Source organism: Monodelphis domestica, chromosome 2 (assembly GCF_027887165.1).
Source record: "Monodelphis domestica isolate mMonDom1 chromosome 2, mMonDom1.pri, whole genome shotgun sequence".
Lineage (NCBI taxonomy): Eukaryota > Metazoa > Chordata > Mammalia > Didelphimorphia > Didelphidae > Monodelphis > Monodelphis domestica.
This window is the reverse complement of record NC_077228.1, coordinates 449,237,288-449,251,605: the sequence shown is the minus strand read 5'-3', so window position 1 is coordinate 449,251,605 and position 14,318 is coordinate 449,237,288. Positions and strand designations below refer to the sequence as shown.

The 14,318-nt window shown below is 33.7% G+C and overlaps 1 protein-coding gene across 3 annotated transcripts in view; it reads left to right on the top strand.

Moving 5' to 3' along the window:
* PDE10A (phosphodiesterase 10A) overlaps positions 1-14,318 on the top strand; it is a 466,245-nt gene that overhangs the window by 35,902 nt on the left and 416,025 nt on the right. The gene's annotated exons all lie outside the window — the stretch shown is intronic.

Genomic DNA, 14,318 nt, shown 5'->3' with positions numbered 1-14,318 from the left:
TTTTTTTTTTCTCCCGGATACATTGTTTTACAGTGTTGTTTTGAGCTGAAATTGATTTTTAGAGGTGTGTGAGCTTGTCTTTATTTGGTAATGGAAATGATAGCAGGTAAATTAAAATTTTTATGTTTAACAATTTTGATTTATGGTACTGGTCTATTACAGGCAGTGATTAAAATGTAATTAAAGTTCAACAAACAGAAGTACACTATAACACTTGTGACTTAAATCAAAATGATGAATTAAATTAAATATGCATGATAGTAGCTATTTTCCTGGGAAACTGTTATAATAATGGCTTCTTTTTTAAAGTAAAAAGGTCAAGATGAAAATTAAAAATGTTTGTGCTTTTTTTGGAAAATAACATGATTACTATAACTATGTAAACATGTCCATATATATCCAAATGTGACTAATATAATTAATATAATAGTTATAATTATTATAAACTTATTAAATTTGATACCCCTAATGTGATACTATTGGGTGCTTTTTTTAAGAATCTTACTTGACTGTTTTGCTTCAACAAACATTATGTACCAGCAGTGATCAGAGTATATTGTCCATGACCCTGGGGAAGATAATGAGAGAAGATAAAATGAATCCAATCTCCACTGAATGGGACACTACAGTCTAGTAATTATTTGCAGTTGAATGTTATACTTTTGATCTTGGCCACAAGGCTGGTTCCAAAAAATTAGGGTCAGTCTTTGAAAGGTAGAAAGAAAAGCTTTGGAGATTAAGCTATTTTTTTTTTTTTTTGGTGATAAATAAATAGCGGGAAGGTAGAAGAACAATTGACTTTTTGGCTAAAATCTAGTATGTCCAAAAATGAATGAATTAAATAAATGAGATAAATGAATAAAAACATACATTTGTAAATAAATATGTATAATTTTTCAATCCAATTTAACATAAAATTTAAAGGCAGATCTCAGAAACAGATCAGTAACTGTTTACTGAATAATTTTATCAATATCCATAAACATAACTAGATTAGGAAAATTTTTTCATTTTAATAAGGTATGGTCTTTCTGGCTTTTATTTTGATTATCATATTTTTGTTTTATTTTTCTTACTGTTCTCTTTACTTTTCCTTTCCTACTCTCTAAAGATTTAGGGAAAAATTCTAAATGGTCCATTTATTACTTCAATAATATAATTTTTGTTGTGAAGATGTGTTGGGAGAAAAATCTTTCTTAATGGACAATGATTAGCCAAAAAGGTGAAAAGTTTCATTTTATGAAAAATTAACTTAAAATTTTTGGTCCAATTCTGCTGATCATCTTTAAAGATATTTTACCTTTTAGATCTTTACTTAAATGAAACTATATTTTGGTCAGACAACCCATATGCACACAATACCTTCTCTCTCTGTGTGTGTGTATATATATATATATATATAACACACATCAAGGTGCTCCAACATTGGTTACTCTTGATATGAGCTTATCTCCAAAAAATAAAACACGAATAGGGATTATACTATATATAAGATGTATATACAATAAATATTTTTAAGTTTAAATGATTGAATAACATAATTGTTTTTTTTTTCTTTCTAGATTTTGTGAGTGATGGCCTGGATTAAAATCCTGGCTTTGCCCTTTACCACCTGTGTAACCCTGAATAGTCACAACCTTTTTGAATTTCACTTTCCTTAGCTATAAAATGAGGGAACTCTAGAGAATAGATCAGGGATTCTCAAATTTTTTGGTTTCAGGACCCAATTAATGCTCTTAAAAATTAATGACCCCTGTGAGCTTTTGTCTATATGGCTTCTACTTATCTATATTTATTGTATTAGAAATTAGAATATCTTAGAATAATAATAAAAATAATTTTGACAATGGTTCCCAGAACTAAATTTGAAAACCACTGGACTTTATTAACTTATAAGATCCCATCCAACTTTAAATCTGTGTTCCAGTAAAGGCTACCAATTAGAGCAAAGATAATGTGAACTATAGAAGAAATAATATTCTGTTATATTTATATAAAATTTGAGGGCAAGTAATATATTAGGCACTGTACAACCTGTATTTCCCCCTAAATATAATAGTTAATTTGCTGTTATTGTTCCTATGTACTATTTTACATTGCTAGGTAGGCATCTAAATACATATTTTTGTATGCATTGTGGGAGACATGTGGGTGTAGTAACCTTGGAACAAGAAACTTAACTTTCATTCTTTTTGACTGACAAATGTTTAAATGAACAAGTTTAGGATTTCATTAGTATGTATAATGTTTTGCATTTTCAATTGTGCATTTGTGTGTTGCCTGCATAACGTACAATATGGAATATTCTATCTTAAATAGTCATGTGAGCTGGGACATTTCAGTGCTGAAGTGAAACCTGCTTTTATAATTCAGTAAAACATTAATAATGACATTTGGAATAAAAATGGTGATTGGAGACATTTTCCTTAAGTACTTAGATTTTGTTTATTAAGAGAGCTTTTCTCTGTATGAAGCCTTTGCCAGTCCCTCTTAATATGCCTTTTCTCTGAGATACATACACACATATGTTTATATATCTATATACAGTTTATACATAGTCATTTAAATATTGTCTTCCCTCACCCCTCATTATAATAATTTGAATTATCAAATTAGATTATATTTATAAAGCACTTAGCACGATATTTGGAACATAATTGGCTCTTTGTAAATGCATCTTTCCCTCTTCTCCCCTTCCCTCCCTCTCTTCTGCAATGCTACCATACACCATCCCATCCCATCCCATGCCATCTAATTCCATTAGATTGCATGCTTTTTGAGGTCAGGGACAACTTTTGCCTCTCTTTTTTACCCCCAGCACTTAACTCAATGCTTAGCACATAAACTGTATTTCATTAAATGCTTGTTGACACTTCAAAAAATGCTTAACCATCTAAGGAACTATATTGTACATTTAGGTTTTAATTATAATGAAATAACCATCAATAAATTAGACTCAGTGCAGCAGTGACTTCAATCATACCTCAAGTGATTAGATTTATAAATGGGAAAAGGATTACATTGCTATGGGTCGATGGGACCATTCAAGACTTTGGACTAAAATATTTAAGAAGCAATGTTCTAGAAGAGGAAAGGAGAAAATAAAGTTTGGCTGCATTACTTCTGGGGCAGGTCATGCAAGGGGTGACACCTTAAAAATAGACTCAACAGATATCATTATGGCTTTAGCAGTGAGACCCTACCTTAAATGAGACAGGATCTATAAACACAGCCAAGGATGAGGGTATAAGGAAATGGTGAGTGGGATATAGAGATCTTTGGGAAGAAAAACAGTAAAACAAATACAAATGATGGACATTTTATCTCCTTTTAGAAGAAGAGGGAAGATATGTTAAGGAATGGGTTTTGGCTTGAAATTTTGGCCAGGTTTTCCTTTACCTTTTTTGATAGTTTCCCCTTGATTCTCCATATCATGTCTCAAGAGTGCTTCTAGATTGCAAGCAGAAAATACATATTTTTCTGATAACCTCTCTTAGTGAGATATTGAAAAAAGGGAGAAACCTTGTTATAGGATTTCCTTGACAGGTACAGACTGCTCACATGTTGCAAATATTTATAGGTCTCTAGCTAAAATGATTGTATGGGAGAATTGCTCTTCGCAAGCTAACATGTTATAATTTAACACTTTCATGGGAAGAGGGATAGGAGCATGAAAAGTCAGTCTTGGGAAGCATAGTGAGAAGATCAAGCAGAGAGAGGAACTATTGAGGGAGCTCAGTGGACAGAGCACTGGACTGAGAATCAAGAAGGTTTGAGACCAAATCTAGCCTCTGACATTTACCAGCTATGTGACCCTGTACAAGTCTATTAAGTTCTGTCTGCTTCATTTTCCATATCCAAAAAATAGTAATAAAAACACCTACCTCCATGTATATTGTGAGTCTAAAATGAAATGACAAATGCCTTTTTAACCGTTGAAGCACTTTGTAAATGTTAACTATTATTGCTTTCCTGGGGTTCTCTTTATAGTATTAGCACTAGAGTATGCCCCCAGAACCTGAAGTGAATGTGGGTTCTAAGAATCTGATTTTTTCCACTGACTCTCATGTCTATCTTATTAGAACTTTCTGTCTGGAGTAGCTGGATCACTGTTTTTTAAGTAGAGGGATATGCATTTTTTCTTTTATCAATCATTTTTACAAATGAACAAAGGAGCTTTATCTTCTTTAAATTCAGAAGTGAGTATTTATTAAGAGGCATCTTGGTGGAGTAGAGTGGACCTTGGTTTTGTAAGCAGAAGGCCCGAGTTCAAATCTTGTTTCTATGAATCAATTAATAAACATTTATTAAACTACTATGTACTGTGCTAAGCCTAATACAAAAAGAAGAAAAACAGTCCCTGCCTTCAAGGAACTTCTACCTTGAACAAGTCACTTTGCCTCTCTGGGTCATGATTTATCTGCTTGAGAAGCAGGTGAGCTTGGACCAGTTTCCATCTAGTTCTCAATTTCTATATAAATTGTAATGTAAACCTTTAATGTCCAGAGAAGCTCCAACCTTCCTTCCAAATTTTTCAGTTAAAAGTTACCCACGTGAATGTGTAATCCCTCTATCCAGTTTCCCCGCAGAATAATTACATGTGGAGTGAATTTAACTTTCTGGATAGTGATTATTGCATTTACTGTGGGAACTTGAAAGGAAACAGACAGCTGTTCTTTCTGTGGATTCACTTAAGGCCTTTGAGATGGAATGCCTGGAATGTGAGGTTTCCTGTATGGGCTGATTTTGCCTACATACTTCCCTGTGAGGATTTTCCGAAAAGTTGTAAATCATAGGAAGATCAGAATGGGCCTTTTAAAATAATTGATATTTATTCCTCAGAATTGAATTTTAATTATAATAGAAGAAAACATGCTTCATAAACCACTTTTCTCTGTTTCACCTTAGTGTTGATCAAACTGAATTCACAGTAGGACTTTGGGGGTAATTGTAGCTAGAGTGTGAATTAAATTTCCCCATATAGTTTTGTTTAGAATAGCCAATTGAAGTGGCATAATAGGCCTTCTTGACTTAGAATCTAATACTCTATCCAGCTGGCTACCTAGCTGCTAAAACATTTGTATATAAGTATACACGAATATGTATATATTCCCCAAGGTACCTAGTACCCTTGCGTTTTCTCCCCTCCTCCCATCAAAACTTTCCCCCATAATTTAATTTTTGTATAACTACCAAATATTTGTTATTTCATATCATCATGTTCCCCTACCCAAATATATTTGCATTTTCTATTTTTTAATTAAAATTCACATATATTAATTTTGTTTGTTTTGGTTTGGCTTTCAGTGGTATTGGACAGAGGCATTAACATCAACTAGAAAAGAAAGTGACTAAAACATATATAAGAATCCCTGTGTCCCAAATATTGATTCAGAAAACCACATGTTAACATTGTTTATGTTTCATTGTATCTTCATGTTCTTACATATTTCCCAATTGCATGTTAATATGGTTTGGGCTGCACTTAGGAGCTTGTGGGCTGCAGATATGCTTCACACCTCTAGTGTAGGGAATTCCCAGGGAGGTTCTATAATTTTTTGGTTGCCACTCAACAGCTTAGAGAGAACTCTAGGACACTAAGAAGTAAATGACTTGGCCAGGATCATCTAGCCAATATAATGCAGAGGTGTGACTCGGGCATGTGTCTTCCTAAATCTGAAGCCAGCACCCTATCTGCTACCCACTCTGCTGTACTATCGTTTATGTTATTATCTTTATCAATATGTCTTCTCCAAACACTATAGTTTAAAAGCTCACTGTGGCCTGGCATGGAGGGGACCCTTAGCTATAGAAGGACATGCCATTGGAGAAGATGTTCTGGCCAGTTCTATGAAATTAGAAACACTTTGGGTACAGTTTCAGAGATGGAATTCTCTTCAGAGACGAGCATAAAGATGCTTCACTTGGAGGTCTGGCCTCTCTGTGATGAGGTTTTTGGCTGTAGCAATTCAGAAAACAAATAAAAATTCAAAATGACCCTTTTTGATTCATTTTACATTGCAGTGATAGTGGCATGATTTTAGAAGAAGAGTGGAGAATGTTTTGAGATAATTATATTGTACCGCTTTTTAATTCAGTATTTCATATATACACATACATATATCTATTTATCTATATACACACATACTCATAAATATTTATTCAGGCAAATACAATATGTGAACCTATTAGTAAAGGAAGACAGAAATTAAGAAACTTGTGGTAGGACACAGAGATGGCAAGCATTCTGACTTAGAACTTATGAGATAATGTGTTGATAAATCATAATAAAATGTAATCAATATGTAGATTCTTTTATGGTCACTTACAGGTACCATTGTATAAGTCCAGTTTCAGACAACTGCCTTGTAAAGTTCAAAGCTCAGAAACTGGCCAGCTCAGTTGGCCTTTGATTATAATGTGTATGTGCATGTGTGTTTTTTGGGTACTTCTTCTTCCCTGTGCTCTGCATTCCTATGCCCTGGCATAAGTGATCTATCCCCAATTTATTACCTCCCTAGAGCCTTTAAGTAAAAAGCACAATTTAAATGCTACCTCCTACTAGAGATCTTACCTGCATCTATCACAGTTATTAACACACTTTCCTTTTAAAAACAAAAGTAATATTACTTTATATTTAGTTGTAAACATATAGTATCTCTTCTTCCCTTTCCCTCCCTTCTACACCATGTAAGCTCCTTAAGGGTTTGTATTTATTTTTTGTCTTTAGGGCTTAAAAGTTTCTTGCACAGAGGAGTTGAATTCTTTACATCTAAAATTGCATTTATACAGTATTTTCACAGATGATAAATAAGTATATTTTCCCCTGTTAATCAGAGTGTCACATCCAGTTGGGCATAATGCATTTTTGCTATTCATTTCACTAATAGCACAGCTATTACTCATTTTAATTCTGTTTTTATTCTTCTCAAGGGCAGAGCTTCATAGCTGGGCTGCTAATGCACCCCTCTTGAATAGGCTCCTTTAGTTAGTTTCATGTAATGAAACTAACCCCTCTCCAAAATGATCTTGAATCTCTGATTTTACAGGCTAATTAGAATGGAAATATTTAAACTGATTGAAGATGGTTCAAGTACATGAGGTGTTATTCCACATCTGAAATGTTCATTCTGCAATATTTTGGTAAAATTGTTTTCCCCTCAAAGAAGCTAACTCATAATCTGTTTTCAGTTTACTTCTTGGCGAATTTTGTGGATTAGTCTTAACTATGTAGGTAACAAAGGGCAGTATACTTTATTTATTTTTATTTTTATTTTTTTAAACCCTTACTTTCTGTCTTAGAACCAAGATTGGTTCTAAGGCAGAAGAGCGGTAAGGACTAGGCAATGGGGGTTAAGTGACTTGCCCAGGTTCACACAACTGGGAGGTAGTCAAGGCCAGATTTGAACAGTATATTTTATGCATATTAATTAGGACGTTTTTTTCCCCCTTGGAAAAACCAAATGCAAATTTATCTTACTACTTTTAAAACTCTGTATCTCCTGAAAATCTCACAAACAAAAACATCCTCTGACCAGAATTTTCAAATGTCTGTGTCCAAGATGTTGCCTGTGTTGTGGATTGCACTTTAGGAGACAATAAAAAGCCATGATAATTTTCCTGTAGACATTGTTTCACTTTTTCATGTCTAATAACAATTTATTGAAACAATTATTTGTGTAATAAAGAAATCTGAATTTCTAGCATTGCTTTATAGCTATATATACAGTCCTCCAGAAAAATGGTTTGGTAAAAAATGCAGGATTATCAAAGAAATCAGAAGGTAATACTCATTGACAAAATAATTTTATAGAAGAATTTGCCATACACTTTTCATAAATAGCAAACCCTCAGTGCATTTAAATTATTATCTTGATTATAAAAATTAAATTTGTGTAAAGTTTTTCAAGAACACAACAGTTATTGTACAAATTGAGGAGCATCTTTAATAAAAATGTTTAGTCCTACCTACTATTGTCCTTGAATTGTTCAAAACTGACATCTATCTTATAGAGAACAAAGGAGCATAATAGAACAACATTGTACTTGGAATCAAAATTGTTTCAAATCCCAGCTCTGATACTTATTAGCTGTGTAATCTTAAACATATTGCTTCATTTGTCCACGTGTTAGTTCTTCATCTGTGAAATAAATTATCTGCTTTGCAATATTAAATGAGATAGAATACATAAAAATACTTCATAACTATTAAAGATTTGATTATTATTTTTGTGATTTCTAAGAAAGAACACTGAATTTTAATAAGTAAAGCAGGTACAATTCAATCAAGTATAAGGAGTTATTTTTTTAAATGTCCCTCAAAGGAAGTATTATAGTTGTCCAAACTAGCTTGGCAATTTCTTATTTGTGGCTGTTGGGTTATGCTAATTTGGGGATAAAGAAGGGAAAGAATTTCACTGTATCTTTATGTAACTATATGTATCTATCCCATATAATTGAAAACTTCCTTAAAAACTGAAGACTACAGTTAGCATTGGGTTGTAATTTTAATTGACACTTTTAATTGTTATTATATTCCATCCAAGTGAGAGATGTGACAGCTTCCTTGCTCCTAATGCATGATGGAAATGTTTGTCCTGCATCAGAATGTGACTCCAGCTTTCCTAGGGCTTGGTTATTTCTGTAGCCACATTTTCATGTTGTCACCACCAAGTAAGAATACATTGACCTAAAAATGTTTGCTATATTTTTCTACTACACTTTAATCTTTCTATTTCATCCTTGTGGGTCTAGAATGGAGGCTTTCCTTCTATATCAGCAAGTGGGTCTTTCTTGAAAAGTAATTTTTCTAACTTTGTAATAGACAAGTCAAATCAATATAAAAATGGTATATTTATCCTCAGTAAACTTCTCAAGAATGAATGCAAATTGATCTAATTAAAGGTCTCAAATTAATCTTGTTCACTATCTGTTATCAGTGTCCAGAAAAATATATTTATTTACCACTATTCCCTGTAAACACCATATGATGAGTCAGTGTGAAGGTATTACTTTTAAATTTTCTTGGGCTTCAGAGGTTCTAGGTGTGTTTATAGCTAGAGCTGTGACTGCCATGGCAAAGTTGAGAAGATTTTTAGTGAACATCAATGAAGGGGCAAGAACTATGTCTTATAGAAATACTTTCAGACTAATTTTGAGTCTCTGCCTGCTATAGGTCCTAAAATAACTGTTCTTTTTTGGAAATTAAATGCATTTTTATGATGAAAGTGAAATGTGTTTGCTTCATAGTTTTCCAGCAGTAAACTTGATACTTATCTTGTTCATCTAATATTTGAGAAAACTAATTTGCTGCTTAAATTATTTCTACATCAGTGTCCTCTCATGAAGTAGTAGACAACAGTATAATTATAAGACTTTTTTTGAGATTGTGATTACTTATCTTTCCAAGACTTGAAGTGCAGAGGCTACTCATGGGCCAGTTACTCTCAGTACTTTAATCTTCACAGAAGATTTAACTTACTCCATTTTTCTGACCTGGTTAGGCATTTTGATGGCCTTTTGCTCCTAGAAGCTCACCATGTTGGTGACCAATTTAGTGTGGAGAGCCAAATGGCTTTAGTACTATTGTAGTTTAGAATTCTTGAACTTAAATCAACCCACTGGCCTCAGCCTCACTTTTATCAGGAACTAGGGGTATGTGTCAACACTACCAAATAACAGGGAGACTTGAAAATTGATTTATATGACTGGAGTCATATACCTTTAATTTTTTCCTTGCTTACTTCTGTTCTTTAATTACAGGCTTATTTTAAGGAAAAATTATTTGTATAATGAATTCTATTTTTTAAAAATTCCTTCATTCCCTTCAGTTTTCATTATTTTTTTCATTTTCCCATCATCTTAGTTCCTTTTATCAGGGAGTTCTGCAAAGCAAGAAATTTGCTGAAATTATAGAGCTATGAGAAGTATCCAAAGAAGGTAGGGCATAGAGTTAGAAAATTACTTACATTTTCTTTAAATTACATGTAGGCTATTCTTAATACTGTGAATGTACAATCAGGTAGCCTTATATTTCCAGTCTTGTATCCATAATTTCAAATGACAATTTTACTTCCTTAATTAGTGGTCACTCTAGAGAACTGTGGCTCCCTTCTAAGTACTTATTGGTATGATCATTCAGAATCTCAACTTTTTATTTTTTTTCTCCCTATTCCTCAGACATTCTTTTGATTTGTCATGATTCATTACCTAATTCACTCCCTTAAGGTTGGTGGCTATAATTAGTTCCTAGATATCGAGTACAAATTCTTTTAATTTGAGGTTTTTTGTACAGTAATTTTATAATATCTCATATAAGTACTTAATAAGGAAGTTCATAATTGCTCTTTTAATTCAATAAATATTTAATGTATAGATATTTGCAAAGCATTTTGTAATGATAATTATGAACTGTATAGAATTTTAATGGGGTAGGTAGTTTCCTTTCCACATAATTGTTTTAAAAACTTTTTTATTTTAAACTTTTTTTAAAATTTTGAGTTCCAAATCTCTTCCTCCTATTTACTATCTCCTTTGAAGAGTCAAGCAATATACTTTCTTAATATTTTATAATTGCTTTTATTTTTGTAATTATCTGCTTAGTGGTTTTAGTGTGAGTATAATCAGTGGAATTATTTAAAATTATGAGGCATGCTTGCAATTGATAAATTAATGAAAGTAATGAAGACAGCAAGGAATTAGTCTCATAGAGGGGTAGATTAGTTAGCATCTTTTTCTAGCCATGAAATGACTGAATGAAAATTAACCTTTACAAATGGGGACAAGAGTATGTCTCACCTTTTCTTACATGCCCAAAGTGATGGAATTTTATCTAGCATAAATGTTACAGCAATATGCCTTTTATTTTAATATGACACTCAGCTGTATTTTCTGAAAAAGGCATTCATCTTCATATCATCTATCCATCTTTCTTTTCCTTCACTTCTCTGCAGTCTTTGACTCAGTCAATAACGTTCTTGTCCTTATTGCTCTCTTCCCTCTAGGTTTTATTCTCTTACTGCATATCTGACCCCTTCTCAGTTTCCTTTTCTGAATCTTCATCCAGATACTTCCCTCTCACTTGAGGTGTCTCCACAGGATTCTGTACCTTGACCCTCTTTCCTCCTCTCTCCATTCTACTGCCCTTAGAGATCTCATCAGCTTCCATAGATTTAATTAGCACCCTTATGCTAATGATTCTTAAGTTTAACTGTCTTTCCCTAATCTCTTTACTTGACTCCAGTCTCTTACCTTCAATTCCCTATTGGATATCTCATACTGAATGTCCAGTAGATATCTTAAACTCAGCATCTCTAAAACTCAATCCATTATGATCTTCTAAACTCACTTCCTAACTTCTCTATTGTTTTTGATAGAAACACCCCCTAGCATCTTCTTTATTCTCTTCAGAATCTCACCCTGCACTGCATATCCAATTTATTGCCAAGACTTGTTGATTTCCCCTGGACAACATTTCTTAAATATGCCCCCCTTCTCTCCTCTGACACTTCTCTCTCTCTGGTGCAGAACCGTATCACTTTACTGTTGGACCTTTGCAATAACCTACTGATGGGTTGCCCTGCTGAAAATCTCTTTACATTCCTGTCTATCTTCCATTCAGTTACCAAAGTTATGTTCCTAAAATAAAAGTCTAATTAATCAAGTCTCATTTCTCTACCCTTCCATCCCAAATTCAATAAATTCAGGTGGATCTCTATCACATCCAGAATCAAAAAACAAAATTCATTTTGGTATTCAAAGCCTTTTATTATCTGATCCCCTCTCACCTTCCTAGGAATATGCTTTATTCTCCCTACCCCAGCAACACTTTATGATTCAGTGACACTGTGCTCCTGGAAAAAAAATCAGGGAGTATTTTTTTTTATTTAAACCCTTACCTTCTGTCTTGGAACCAATACTGTGTTTTGTTTCCAAGGCAGAAGAGTGGTAAAGGCTAGGTAATGGGGGTCAAGGGACTTACCCAGGGTCACAACTGGAAAGTGTCCAAGGCCAGATTTGAACCTAGGAAGGGAGTATTTAAATTAGTTGACTTAATGAAAAAATAGTATCATATTGCCTTTCTTTAATTAAAATAATCTTGAGGACAGGAAAGGCAATCTCCAGAAGGTTTTGTGACACTATTCTCTAATTTATCTAACTCTCATTTTGGTTGAGAGGCCATGTGGGTAGTGCAGTCATGTCAAACTCAAATAGAAATGGGGCTACTACACTATATATAACAATCCCTGTTGGTCATATATTGACTTAGAAAATGTTAATTTTATGGTTGGACTGAATATTTAATTGGTCACCAGGGATTTAATTTCTAAATCCTAAAATTTAATTACTACAGTCAAATGGTAGTTTATTTTACAATAAAGGGAAGATATTAAGAAAGAGAGAGAGAGAGAGAGAGAGAGAGAGAGAGAGAACTTCGATTTCCTCTGACCCAGGTAGCAATTCTAAGGCCCCAGACAAGGGAAAGGAGTCTCAAAATGATGGGCCTTTCCCAGAGGCTCACGCCTCTATAAAGGGCAAGGAAGTCAGCCTTGACATTCACCACGGTGGCCGTGTAAAAGGAAAGCAGTCTGAGGTTTCCCACACGAGCTCTTCCAGGGTCGAGTTCCACAGCCAAGTGTCCCTCTTCACTCCAAGTTTGAGTGTCACTCCCAAGTGTGTCTCTGTTTCCACTTTTAAAGACCTTTTTCTCTTTTGTCACTTCCCCTAAATTTTATGTCTACCAATCACAGCTGACACTCCACTCTAGGACTGCCCACTCTTTCACAAGTGGGTTAAAGACCTCCCACTCAATGTATGAAATGGGTGTTCACACCTTTTTGTGGTTAAAATCCAAAATGGGTAGATCAACTTTGAGTACTGTGTTTACACTTTGGGGATTAAAATCTAAAAATAGACAGGGGATTACAATTTAATCTTCAGAATCAAGGAAGAGCTAAGTACTTCATTGTTACAATCAGGAGAGAGCCAAATCCAATCTTCACAAAAACAACAGTAATATTATCTGTGTTCTATAGCATTTTTGTTCATTTTAAATAATATTTATCAATTACATTTTAATCTAATTTGGGTTCAAATGGGAGTGTTGAGCCAGAGGGATGTGTGTAATGAATAGAAAATTATCCTAATTGAAAAATACTTGGGTTCAGGTTTTGTCTTTGATACCTATTATGTATGTGACACTGGAAAAGATTATTTGACCTCTAAGTTTTCTGAGCAACTCTCTAAGACCATAAGTTGCAGAGAAAATGCCAACCTGCTTGCTTAAGTAGGAGTCTCCACACTTGTAAGTTTCCTATACTAAACAATCAAATAGCAACTAGCTGTCTCCTTTCTGAAGTCTCCCAAGTCTCTCCATGTACTCTCACTTCATTCACCTTTCCATGTAGATGAACTGCAGACTTTTTCCTTGGTACAGTTCTTTTCTTTCTCAACAGTCTCTAACTTTGTGATCTCATACTTTCTTTTCCATTGCTTCAGTTATTCCCACTGTGCCAGTAATTCCCTAATGTACATATCTAATCCAATATCTCCCATGAGCTCCAGACCCATACTTCCAAATGCTACTAGAGATCTGTATATCCCACTGGAATTTCAAATTCAATGTACTGCAAACTGAATTAATCATCTACTATCCCCCTAGATCTTCTCTTTCCAGATACACTGTTTCTGTTGATGCCAACAAATCAACTAATTGAAACCTTTGAAGTAATTTTTGATGTTTCTTATCCCTCATTTCTATCAAATCAGATGCCAAATCTTGTGAATTACATTTGGCAATATCTCTCCTATCCCATTCCTTCTCTCTGTTCACATCCAATGACTCTGGTTGAGTCACTTAATCTTTCTCTTTATTGTGATAACCTTTGCATTCTTCTTATACATACATACTTTTACATTTACTCTTTTCTAGCTATTCTGTGCCCTCGTATCATCTTGTTCTCCCTTTTCTACTTCCAACTGTGGAGGTGAGCTTCTATGCCTTGAAAGCATCCCCTCCAAATATTTTTATTGAAATCCTTCAATTCCTTCATGACCCAGCCAAACTACCACCTCTTTCTTGCATCACCTCTAGCTGATCTCCAGCTAAAAATGATCACTTCACCCCCCAAAATTCTTTTAGTACTTTGTACTTATCCTATTTTATTATTATTTATTATTATGGTATATAATATTATGTATAATATTATATACCATATAATAATATATTATTATTAATATAATTATAGAATATTATCCCATTCTACCTTGTATTGTGTTTATCAAGGCATATCTCACGCCTCCTGCTGTACTCTAATATC